Consider the following 14,111-nt stretch of genomic DNA (forward strand, 5'->3'; position numbering starts at 1 on the left):
TGTTTGTATATATATATATATATATATATATATATATATATATATATATATATATATANACACATATATATATATACACACACACACATATATATATATATTTGAGTAAAAATGTTAAAAATAAAATTATATGCAAATTAATAAAATTTCATCATAAAAATTATGGAAAGATTGGACTTTCTCTATCCAAAGGAAAAAATGTTAAACCACATTTTTTATGTAGAATGAGATATTGAAAATAAAGTGAAAAATAAAACAAGAAAATATAAAAAAGGTAATCGTAATAATTTTATCATGCAGCAAGAAATATTCATAAACTGGCTAAATGGAGATCAAACAATCTATATGCATGTTGACACATTTGATATATAATTAAATTCTAATGTGAATTTCAACTGGACTTTTGTTTTTAAAAATAAAAAGCAATTTACAGTTTATTTGAAAGAATAACCATGACAAGATATTCAATATATTTTAAAACTAATAATTGAAGAGGGGAAAAAAGACTTGTACTACACATAATAAAGATCACAATATTGTAAAAGATTTGCATCTGAAGAAAAATACAATGTAAAGGTGTATAATCTATAAGTAGTTTATGCATATATGAGTATCAGAATATGATTATAATAAATTTCATCTTATTGAGAAAATCGTGTTTTGTTGTATGAATGCTGCTGAAATTTTGATTATACTTTTGAAAGATAGCATTTAGATTATGTGTCTCCAAATGAATACTAGACAATGTCTGGTTCTAAAATATAGCATAAAAAGTGCTCTCAAAAATTTGTAAAAAAAAAGAAAATAATAAAAGGGCAAATAATAGAAAAATGAGAAAATGCACATGGGGCAAATGCAAATTATAAATATAAAAATCTTCAGACATATGAAACACCTCTCTAGGAGTTAAGGAAATGAAATTCAAAGAGAGTTGATGCAATTTTTCACTTAGATTGGTAAAAGTCATAAAGTTGGATCGGATCTATTGATGCTGAAGATGTGGTATGCTATTCCAAATGTGAATTACTATGATTTATAAAATAAAAGAACATTTGATTAAACAAGCTAGTTTTGAGATTATATTCCACAGAAATGAAAGCACAATCTTGTATACATGTGTGTGTATGAGTGTGTGTGCATGTGTGTGTGTGTGTGCACTTGTGAGGAAATCATTGAAAAAAAAATCCCTGAAAACCTATACATAAGAAAATGATTGACTAAATTCTACCAGATACATAGAACACACATACATAGAACACATAGTATGAAGTACTTTATAGCTGTTTAAGAAATGAATTAGATCTATTTGCATTAGTTTGGAAGAAGGTTCATGACATCATGTTAAGAAAAAAATACATAGATTGCCACATCATAAATAATAGATAAATAGGTAGAAAAATAAATAGATCAATAGATAAATATGATTTAATTTTCTTTAAAATTCAGAAAAAGTGTTGCTTTGTTGTTTCAAACATCTTTAATTGAATGAAAAAAATCATGTAAAGATTTCACAAATCATTATTTTGGGGTGGAGACTGAAATAAAAAAGGAAATATTTTGAAAATAAGATATATTTCTAGATGTACTGAGATACCTGTGATTTTGGCTTGAACAAAAGGAATTCTTGGTTTTGGTTTTTTTCTCATTTTGAATATGAACATTCATTATCATTCTTTCACCATTTTATATGGTGTGTGTGTGTGTGTGTGTGTGTGTGTATGTGTTTGTAAAGTGTGTGTGCAGATAAATTATCTTCTGTGCTTATAGATCAGTGGACCTAGAGGAGCCACACCCAGACATAGCATGAAGTTCAGTACCCAGAGAGCTTGGCTCTGAGCTGGAGGGATTTGACAGGGAAGATGGTTTTTTTTCTTGAGAAGTTTCAGAGTATTTTGTATGTGTGGAAAGAAGGAAGCAAAAGGATATTTGGTGCCTGGTAGTGTGGAGGGGAGCAGAGAAAATTAACAAATATCCCTTTTCCAGATTGTTCTTTATTAGGTTTTCATTCAGGAATTCTATAAGAAAGACATTAAATGAGATATTATATTTTTTGTAGACATGTTGGTAAGAAATTTATTAGTGAATTTATGATCTCTTTATAATAACCCTTTCTTGTGCTACCAAAATTTTTACATCTAATGGTGAATTAACCAGCCTGTATATTACAAAATCTATAAATCTTGTAATTTGTATCTCTCTTAGAGTAACTTGATGTAAAGACTGTAATCAAAATTTGAATGAAGTTTATATTTATATAGGATTTTCTCACCTTCAGTGTTCAAAATCTGTTTCATTTTAATATTTAATCTTTATTTTTACTTAACACTGCTTTCTCAATTTTATATGTCACTCAATGGTATTACATGATTAGAACAAGTTCTATTTGTAATGGTAAAAGTATGCATACATAAACATAAATAAAAGCCAATATTTCTGTAGTCTGTGATTACATAAAAGCACTAAGTGTTGGGATGTTGTTCAAAGGATACAGTGACATTTATTAAAAGAAATATAAGGAAAACATTGAAGAAAAAATAAAGTATTTTCCCTGGAAGGAATTATTAAAATTGAACAGTAAAGCTCTCTGCTTAATTTTACAATCATTTACTATTTTTTAAAGGAGAATGGGCATTTAAAAATGCTCATGGAGAGAAATGAATGTTTAGCATTGGTATCTATCACCCTTTTGAACAGTTACATTAAATCACTTGTTGAAAGTCATAACTCATCCAAGTAGCTTAATATATGTCAAATGTTAAGTATAAAATGAAATTAGAATTAAGGGACCTGACGTTATTTCAGATTGATGATAGATGATAGATTAGATAGAGATGTATGGATATAGATAGAGATAACATTTGAGGTCAATTCTTCCTTTCCTGTTCATTAATGCATCTTTGAAAATAACATTTTGTGAGGAGCTGTCATTTCCTACATTGAGAATCATGCTTAGTTTCTGGCCTAGACTTATGAGGATCAGAGAGAGGCAGAGACACGGTTAGGAGAACAAGGCTTTGCCATTGCGCAGTGAGGGACCTGTAGGGAATTTGGAGGGATAATTATTTTCCCATCACTGAGGTTTTTGATCCTTTATGAAAAAATAAAGTATTTATGGACTAGTGTTTGACATTTTGAATCTTTTATTCATGAAAGGATTCAAAAGAAATCTGACATTGAAGGAGAGGGCACACAATCAAATTGAATACTGCATAAAACCAACACTTGGTTTTCGAATGACCTTAATTTGTAATTAGTAATTAAATAAAGAGGAAGGAAGTGGTTTGGACATAATCAAAGTTCCATGTATGGTAAAAAGAATGTTAAAAATTTACAGGGAAAGAATGGTAATTTATTTTCAGTAGCATCCATTTAATAATAAAATCATAAAAAATACTAGAAAGAAGACTGACTATGTATGTTCTACTAATACATGTGTTTAAATGGGTAGAAATGATAGTCAGTCATGTATACTGTGGATGATTTTAGTTTGATTAGTGTAGCTTGTCCAGTAAAATAAACAATGTATAACGGGTCTTAATTCCATGAAAACCTTGGAGACTCAAAAGACAGAAAAGTTAAGTAGTATATATTGAAAGCATGTAGTATGATTTTTGCAACATTATATTTTAAAAATGTATTTGCTATATTTCTTAATTATACAGATATTCTGCATATGTATAAGTAATTGAAAAAATTACTTATAGGAAAAAAGACAGAAAGGCATTTAAATTAAGATAGTAGTTTATGAACTCTAAGATATCCATTTTCTTATTAATTTTAATTTCATTAGGTGTATAGACTTATTATATTTAGGTTCTAAAATTGTACAATTTTTCATTATGCTATATTTGTATGTAGCAATCCAAAACATGTTTTTATACCCTTTATATAACAGGTAGTTCATTTGCATGTTTATTGTCTAGAAGGTGGCATTGGGTATGGCATAAGGTGTCACTTTGAAAATTTATGTTTTTAAACAATTGGCAAGACTCTTATTAACCTGAATCTACTGCTCAGAAGAACCTACCTTTTGAATAATATATCACAATGGTGTCTTTGCACCAAAGATCTATTACATGCACACCACAGCAGTATGACAAGTCTAATAATGTATAGGATAATTCATCATGAATGCTAAATGTTGTTGTATTCCTTAATGAGTTGTTCATTTGCTGAAGGAGAATGAGACTTAGAAAACAAAGTGGGTTCAGTTCCATTGGAAGAGTTTGTCAGTCATTAGATGTCTATTTAGTGCATTTATTTCTCTGACAAGAAAGCTAAAGCAGGAGTTATGAAAATTATTTTATAGGAAGCAAATGAGGTAGTGCATTACCCACAAAGTACTGTACAAATGACTTGAAGATTGAAGTACTTCTATTAAGTATAAGAAATTTTGGTCAATGCACACATTTTAAGTACCTATTTAATTATGCAGAATGGTAAGAGTGGAAGAAAAAAGATACACAAAACCTAGCTCCTGTCTATGAGGAGCATTCAGTCTAATTAAGGAAGTTACTTTTACTTAAATTATTGAAATAGCAATGTGTGAAAAATCCTGTTTTAAGAGTTGATTCATGAACTATCCGTACCCTTTCTTAGAACTTGGAGTCAAAATCAGTACCAATGCTTAAGTGCAGGAAGACAATAATTTTGTCAATGTGTAGCTTTATAGGAAAATGTTTAGTGCACTCAAAAAAATCTTTCTGCCAAGGACATGAATGGCCAGATGTGAATAATCTGTTGGTCTCTAGATTTCATTTCCGGGAAAAGCCAATGTGCCATGTGTTGGAAAACCCCAATGAAACAATAAGCACACTCTATATTTATGCAGGTCTCCTACTTTTGCATAGGACAGCACAAATTTAGGTTATATTATATATATATATATATAATTAAATTTATAGTATATCCATAAAATCAGGCAGAAGGAAACACTACTCAATAATAAAATTGGGAATATATTGTCATATAAGAAAACTATGATCACATCACTTTTCTACTTAATTTTCTTCAAAATTCCCCCATAGCTTTGAAAACAAAGCTATCTTCACCCAGCCAGCAAGACCGCATGACCTTCCTACCTATGTAACTAGTCTGGCCTCATTGCAGACATTGCCTGTGGCAGGCTCCACCTGAGCACACTGGTCTTCCTTTTGTCCCATGCCTCCTCCTTCTTATGTACGTATACACCCATTCCTCTGTCTGGAAAGTCCTTTCCTACCAGTTTAAGTCCTGTCAGACATACCTCCCACTCCCCCCACCCAAAAAAAGAAAAGGGGTAGATAATATAACCAACAATCATGTTTACCTCACTCAGCTTAAAAAATAAAACATTACCAATAGAACTGAATCTCTGTGTACTCCACTCATATCTACTTCCTCCCCCATTCTCAACCCCAGAATGTTCTGATTTAAAGTTTTATCAATACCAACATTTAGCAAATATTTTGTACTACATATGAATATATATGTATTACTAAGAATTAATTCACTGTTTTACATGTTTTAAAACTTTGTGTAAATGGGACCATTGTATACATCATAGAATATCATGGCATACATTCTTGTGTAATTTACTTTTTTACACCCAATATTATTTGTGAAGTTCATCCATATTTATAGAGAGAGCTAGTTTATCCATTTTCATTGATATTTGATATTCATGTACAAATACAACATTATTTATCATTCTTCTAAAGTTTAGATTTATGGTTTTTAATTCCCTCCCTTCCTTCCTGCCATCATTTCTTCCTTACACCATCCTTCATTTTATTGAGTGATAAAACATTTGCCTATATAGAACAATGTAGAATATTTTTCTTGTCTATATATGTATGGTTGTGTAACATGCATTGTACATGCATTTTCAATTTTTCTAGGAGTTATCATATAGCTCCCTAAAGTGGTTGTAGCAGTTTATATTTCCTTAGCAGAATAATGGAGATGACATTTCTCTGCATCTCTGTTACAGTGCAAGTTCTATATTACTAGGTTTTTAACTGCATTCTTTTGATAGTAGAAAATTTGAGCTCATTTTATGTTTATTAATCTCTTCCTTAAGTTGCCTAATCAAATATTTTGCTTGTTCATCTATTGGGTTTATTTTTTTCTCTTTAATTTTTAATTTTTAAAAATGTATTATGCATATGAAGTCTTGTAACTATCTCTGAGCCTGAGATTATACTTTACCACTCTGATGTCTTTCTATGAATATAAATTGTTATAAATTAAAATGTAATGAAATTTATCAACATTTTTCTTTAAAGTCTTTGTTACTATGCCTTATTTGAGAAATACAGTGTACTCAATTTTACAAAGATAGTGTATTATGTTTTTTCCCTAAATTTAAAATTAATTGTTAAAATTAAGTTTTTTAATATGCTTATATATGATATCACATATGGGTTTACTATTTTCACATAAGGATAATCAGTTGTGTCCAAAGCACTTGACGTATAGTCCATCTGTTCACATGGATTGCAATGCTTCTGTATCATACTTCATTTCCTTATAAGCATGGGTTCCCTTCTGCGTTCTCGATTCAGTTCCATTATTCTAATTATCTCTTCATTGACTCATATATTTTTCATTATTATACCTTGATATAATATACAGCAATTTTCTCAACCTTACTCCTCTTCTTGTTTCAAATTAACATAACTCATTTTGCACTTTGTTTTTTCAAATAAAATATAGAAGCAGGTCGTCAAACCTCATGAATAATACTGATGGAGTTTTGACTGAAATTACAGATACTTAATTTAATTAACACCTAATCATCTCTTTCTGATGTCATTTAAGTTGATTCTTCCATTTGAAAATAATCCATGATTTCTCCAAGAGAGTTATATCCTCTTATTATATCATCTCACAGAAATATACACCTGCTTTGTTGTACTCACTATAGTTGTATTTTTATATTTGTCTCTGGGGTTATTTGTTCATGTTTTTTGCCCATTAATGATGATATGGTGGCAATCATAATAACAACAACAACGATAATAATAATCCCACTCATACTTAGTCAGCACACACATACACACAAATCCTGAAGTGAAGCAGTATACTGTAGTGAATCAGGTTACTGTTTTAGCAAACAGATTATCCAGGGCAGACTGACACCTTCCAAGAAAATCTTGAAGCACAAGATGATAATCATAAATAGTATGATTTGCTTGTTACCTACATTTTTATGTAGGTAAATATAAACCTACCGAACAAAATAAGTCAAATTAAAAAACAACAATATCCAATTGAATCTGCATGTTGATTTAACTATTGAGAAATTCATTTATTGTGCATCTATTTATTTATCCATCTATCTAGCTTCTAATATTTGTATATTGAATATGAAAATGAACATTGCTGTAGTAGAGCATGTAAACATCTTCCCAATGAAGTTTTGTCCAAGCAATGAAAACTAATGGTTGAATGTTCTTTTACTCCATAGAGCAGCTGTTACTGTGTTCACTGCAATTTACTGCTATGAAAACCTAAATAACAATGAAAAGAGGGTGGGAGTCTCCACAGTTGAATCTCTGAGATAGGGCTTTCTGCTTTTACTCATTTTGAATACTTTCACTGTTTTAAAATTCTGTGTCCTTGTCTTCTGTTCTAATCAGATCTTATTTACCTTTCTGAAAAGTGGAACAGAGGCCTATGTCTAGAAATGAACATTTCTTTTTTCCAGACTCTCTTCTGCGAGGGAAACATAATTTTTCCACTAGCTATTTTTTCATATTTGCCCCCCAAAAAGATCTTTAAAAAGTGGCACAACTTCAACGGCTGCAAATGTTGTGCTCACTAGTGATTTCCCTTTGGACAACTTTGACATAAATGGCAAAATGAATATTGAAGAATTTTAAAGAACAGTATTAATATACAATGAAATTCAAGAGATGAACATTTTTTTTAAGATGCAAAAACTCATATAGAGCTGCCAAACCTAGTTACACTAAAAACAAGTGAGAAAAACACAGACTGCCTTCTGAGCTTTCAAAACCATCAGACACTCAATATGTAGTAATGACTGAACATATTCGCTGTACTGAAAGCCTGTATTAAAATAAGTGTCTAGAGAAATTTGAATTAAAGAAGATTCTGTGAAATTTGCCTAAGTACAGAATGCACATCTATTTTGAATTTTCTTGCTTTTATTTAAGACAAGTGGCACATAATTTCACAGCTGTCAGTTAATGCACATAATGAATGTCTTATAAAAGGATGAAAGCATGAAGTTGTATTCATGTTCCCCAAGTATGTAAAATAAATTCAAAAGGATGTCAAGATCTGGTATGAAACAAAAGAAAAAAATGCAAGAACATTTTAGTTTAGTGGAGTGTGGGGGCAGGATGTTTGAGATGGTGAATAGTAACCCGCCTCCCTACAAATTAAATCTATAGTAGCATAGGCTTAGCATTAACTGCTTTAACTCTTAGATTTTTGCATTGGTTTCTTAAAACTTTATTATATGGCATTTTTATTTGACATGGGGCCAACTTTAATTACTTTGAAACATTTTGTCTTTTAAATTTAATACTAAATCCTGACATTCTTTAGCTTAAAATCTATGGGCATTTTTCATCTACACAAGATGGATAAGGACATTCTTTAACTACAGAAAAACAAGATGTAATGAAATCAATCAAAAAGGACTACATAATGTTAACACTGGGTAAATTTAACAAGTGTATATCTCATCTTTCTAATCTCTTATAATTCTATGTTAATTGTACTAGAAGTACTTCTTGATTTCTGAAAATGAAATGCTTAGGCATTATTCTTTAAGAGTACTGTGATAACCACTATAATTTCAAGAAAAAAAAGAATCTATGAATGGAACATAGGAGATCTGTGATATTAGACTGGCTTCAATTTATTTAAAATATCACCATAAAATGTATATGTTTTAGACATAGCACATAATCACATGCTCAAAACTTGGGGCTAGATTCTGTTTGCAGACTGAGTGGTATCTCCCTTTCTTATTTATTGGGTGATTTTTTTATGGTTCATTACTATTCACTTCACTGAACATCAATATGGATTTGAAGTCTTAAACTTCTCCTTATGATCCAGTCTAATGAAGGAAGGAAACTAACAGTTTAGGCCAGCATCACTCTCAGAAGAAAATCACACAAGTAGCTAGCCTTGGGTCAGGACTTTGTTATTCACAGCAAGAGAAGTACGCATATCCAGAGAACCAGCATATTTTTATCTGTTCACTAAACCCCAATGTGCACAATGATTTTGATTCAAAGAGGCCAGATGACACCAGCATATGCAGAAGTTTGCATGATGGGAGAGTAATCCTGAGCATATAGATCCTGAATCTTTTATAACAGACAGTGAGCATTCTTGCTTTTTGTTCCAGAGGTAAAAACTATCACTATGTTCTGAGACATATGTTCTAAGCCAAGTTTCCCTTTTCTCTGGAAAAAGACACTCTTTTATCTTCTAAGACTGTTTGCTTTATGAACATCCTTGAAGAGTTAAACCAGAACAATGGTAATCAGTTCCTCTGCTTGCAGAAATCTGAGAGACACCTGAAAAATTTCTTCCACTAATAGCAAGAGTTATTATAAAGCATTGGTGAATAAGATAGCCTGATACTGGCAAAAGAATAGACAAATAAACCAAGGAAGAAAGAGTCAAGCAACATATATAATTACTTGACACATGTACCACTGCATTGGCAGTGTACTCAGGAAAGGTCAACTTTTCAATAAATTGTTCTCTGTTAATTAGATATCCATATGGGAAAATACATATGTGTGTATATGTAAATATATATATATTTAATATAATATACACACATTGACCTCTATTTTATATTGTACATACAAAAGCATTATAAGGTAGATAGTAGACTTAAATACGAGAGATGTAAAAAGAACACACTTCTAGGAAATAACAGAGAAGATTACTTTCATGACTAGATTTTTAAACATCACTGAAGAAAGATTTGAAAGGTGATGGTAGCTCATTTCTTTCCCACTTTGGTAACTTGCTGGATACCTGGCTCACCAGATTTGTATTAGCTCAGTTGCAGAGAGTTTGATAGTCTATGAGTTTCAAAACATCACCCATTCTAACAAGTCACTTCCCAAACCAAGAAAATTCCATTTTTAGATAGTCCTGTATATATTCCCTGTTCCCTTCTCCCTATAAGCAAGTAGGACATTATTATTATTTTTTTTTGACGGCCGCTCACTGCGGCTGCTGGCCGCTCACGTTGGCTGCTGGCTACACACGGTAGCCCATGGCAACCCACTGCCACAGGGGCTGCAGCCTACGCCGTCGCTGGCGACTCACGGCAACCCAGCTCCAGGTTGAGCTGTTGTTCAGCATCTTAGCTGTGGAGGGCAGTGTCACTGGCCCTCATATGTGGGATCCGAACCGGGGCCCTCTGGCATCCCAAGCGAGTTCTTAACCATCGCGCCACTCGGCCGGCCCGAGTAGGACATTATTCAGACAGCCTTCTTCTCTCCTCAAATATTGCCCAGAGCGCATGCTGTCCATTTCCATTTCTGCCCAGTGGAGTCTGTGGGATAGGATAACAAGAGATTCTGGGCACTCTATTCCTTCTATTTGTCTAAGATTTTCCTGTGCATCCCGTCTTATATTTGTATTCTTATGGTACTATGGTTTTGTATTTACAATGGCTACAAAGGGGTATACTCCATTTTTCCAGATGCTAGGGGTATTTGAAAAATAGTTTAATTGGTCCATTCATAAGTGGGTACTATTTTGTCCTAATTTTGATGACAGGTCACTCTCTGCTAGCCTTGAATGAGTGGGCTGGCTATGGAGTTAGCTTGCCCATCTCCTCCAAAGGGACTGCTAAGACGTCTGTTCCAAACCCAAAAAGAGTCATTCATTTTGCAAAGGAAAGTGTCAAGTAGATACCTAATCAGCTAGCCCAATACTCAGCAAGGCCTCTGAAATGTTGGATTCATTTCTTGAGGCCTTTAAAAGGAACAAGTTGGCAGCAGAATAGTCTGAAAACCACAAAGTCCCCCCCAATAAGCAGTTTATTAAAAAGAGAGGTGAATTTGCTATAAAAAAATAATAATCCCAGAGATCCCTGTGCCTCTTTAAACGTAGTGTGCTGGGTGGCAAGGGCTCAAGCTGAGCTGGAGGCCAAAAAGTCACAACAAATAAAGTGGCCACAGGGTTCAAAGGTTGGATAAAAAGATTTAACTTCAGAGAAACACTGCTGTCAGGAAAATCTTCATTGGCTCATGTTGACGTGGCCGATTGTCATATCAAGCAGTGGCAGTTGCCCAGCAGTCAAGAACTTTATATGCGGATTCTAAAATTCATATAGAAGAACAAAGGGCCAATAATAGCCAAGTCTGAATATCATGTCTGAAGAAGGGTCAGTTAAGGTACATGGACTGCAGAGAAAATGAGCAGATGTAAGGGATCACTATGAAATCCACTGCAATTTCACTACATTATGCAAAAAAGTCAAGCTGTCCAGGATTAGATGCACATAAAGATCTCTAACTGGCCGGAGGGCAGAAAGACTGGCAGTCCATACCTGTCCTTCATCTACCCAGATAATGAGGAACACCTGATTAAGCTAATAGACTCTCCAGAAGATGTGGGTTTCACCTTTTGAACTATAAACTGCTGGATGCATTTGTCATGGTTGCTTCATTGTGGTAGATGTGATGCAAGGAATCTATCTTCAGATTTGGGCAGTTCTATGACAAGTCTGGATGGAAAACATATGTCTAGTTGGAATAATTAGTAAGAAAGATCATTTGATATTGGAACTGAAATTCACTCCACAAAAGGCCTATTCTCAAGGCCAACCTATTTTAAAAGAGATTAATGCATTCACTCACAAGAATTCTTTTACTTGTAGTCCCAGAAGAAAGAGCAGAGAAAGAGACTAAATTACAAGTGAATCCCAATTCTGAATGAGGAGGCCGAGTATCTGAGTGGAGCACTGGCTTGGAAGCTATGGATGAGCCTTTTACTCCTCTCCAGAACAAAGAAATGTGGTGTTTCCCAGTGCAATGGGTGGGTGGGACTTTGAAATAGAACTCTTTGAAAAAATCTAGTCAAAAGATTGGCATCAAAACAGAAGTTCTTTTGAAAACTTGTGAGGAGATTATTATATGAATATAATGGCTAAGGAAATTAGGAGGATTGACAGGGAAAAAACCAAAACAAACAAAAAAACTTTTATCTGTAAAGTTGATCCTGGAAGATAAAGTTTATATGATCCCCGTGACAAAAAAAAAGGAAAAAAAAAGATAAAATAGTGAGTTCTTTAGAATAAAATATTGAAGGCCAGGAGGCATGTCACTTCGATATTAAAATTCAGATCAATGCCATTTGCTGTTAGTAGCCACTATATCCCACAGTGGCCACTATATCCCAAGCTATTCTTGCTACAGTTACAGTGTGTCAGAAATTTCATCACTTCCTTGATATTATAGCTGAGGGAGGTGGAGGAACTAACATGCACCTAAGGACAAGTGTTTGATTCTCTTCCACAAGAAATGCAGCCATTGAAAGCAACTTTTATGAAATGTAGAAGTGAAGACACTACTCCAGTTATACTTATTTTTTCTAAAATACTTGCAGTTGATGTTTTGCCTAAGGCTTTGCCTTAGAATAAGCCATGATCTATCACTCAAGAAGACATTTCTCAGAGACATGAGGATGTGAGACAGAGGTACATGGAGAAGCTGGCAGGAGTTCAGGGGCCGGAGCCTTTGGAGTCCACCAGAAATGGGAATGCCCTTGAAACGAATCCAATGAGAGCAGAGTCAAGAGGTAATAAGCAACAGATGGTGATTATGATCCCTAAACCTGTGTCTTAGCAAGGAAAGAATTGAGTGTGTTTTACTGTATAAGAGTGAAGAGAAAAGAAAAGGAAGAGGGCTCAAGTACAGTCTATTGAGTTTTTGAAATAGGCTCCCACCAGATGTCCTTCTCCATGTCCCTATATGCCATCTGTCCCTTGAAAAACAAAAATCTTCTGATTAGACTGAAACTGGCAACTGGAAAATCTGAAAGAGTTATCTCTAGGAAATTTGCTAGGAATACAAGTTCTGCAATACTTTGTAGTGATATCTGCAATACCTTGTAGCTTGTCATCCGCCCAGCATTTCTACCACTCTTATTGAAGCCATCCCTATTGTCAGGGTTGCTGTTGAAACAAAATTTCCAAGTGAAGTGCCCTATCTCATCAAAGAAATGAAGCTGTTAACCGAGCTGATCCATTGAAATTTAATTCAGGAAATTGGAGTGCAGGGCACATTTTAGTCACAGCTAAATCCACCTTCAACGAAGTCTGATGACTTGAAAAGTTTGCAAAAGTTCAAATCAGTATATCTGAATCCATCATTCCATTCGTAGAAACAATCACAAAAATCTCAAAAGGTGATATGGTGAATGAGTAAATTGTCACATGACAAAACAATTAGTCATATATCAATAGAAAGCAAAATCTATGAGGGAATATAAGTTGGCTCTTATGTTCTCATCACCACTCCCAGTAAACTTATGCTCAGAGTGAAGAAGTCAGTCAGACTCTGGGGGAAAAAAATAGTAATCTGGTTTGTTCTATGGGACAATTGATACCCTCTCTGAATCAGGACAGAAACACCCTGATTCTGAAAATCTAAACAAGAACTGGGAATTAAAAGGAAAACTATAGTAACATATAAGAAGGAGGAAATAGAGGAATACTGTTGGCCAAATCTGGTTATTTGGCCCAAGAAAATTTAGTCCTGACATACTAGTCCATAATAATGAAGATTTTTCAGAAGTTAGTATGACCAGGCCCATCAAGCCAAGCTTCTAAAAAATACTGATATTTGGGCAATAGTATTGTGAGTGCTTTCCAACTGGAAGCCCTGTCTGGGCCCTCGAGTGAGGAAGCTCTCATGGGTGTCTGTTTTGTCTTTAAATATGGAGCATACATAAATTTGAGTAACAAGGAGCAAGAGATAAGCAGAATGAAGAGCAAAGTGGTCTATTTAAAAAGGAATAAGGGGACCTCATGGACTATTTGGTTGAATAGGTTCTCTGTTCCCTTCTTCTCTTCTTCTTCTGGTATAACCATTATTTTAATATTGTCCTTTCTG

Source organism: Hipposideros armiger, unplaced genomic scaffold (assembly GCF_001890085.2).
Source record: "Hipposideros armiger isolate ML-2016 unplaced genomic scaffold, ASM189008v1 scaffold_1016, whole genome shotgun sequence".
Classification (NCBI taxonomy): Eukaryota; Metazoa; Chordata; class Mammalia; order Chiroptera; family Hipposideridae; genus Hipposideros; species Hipposideros armiger.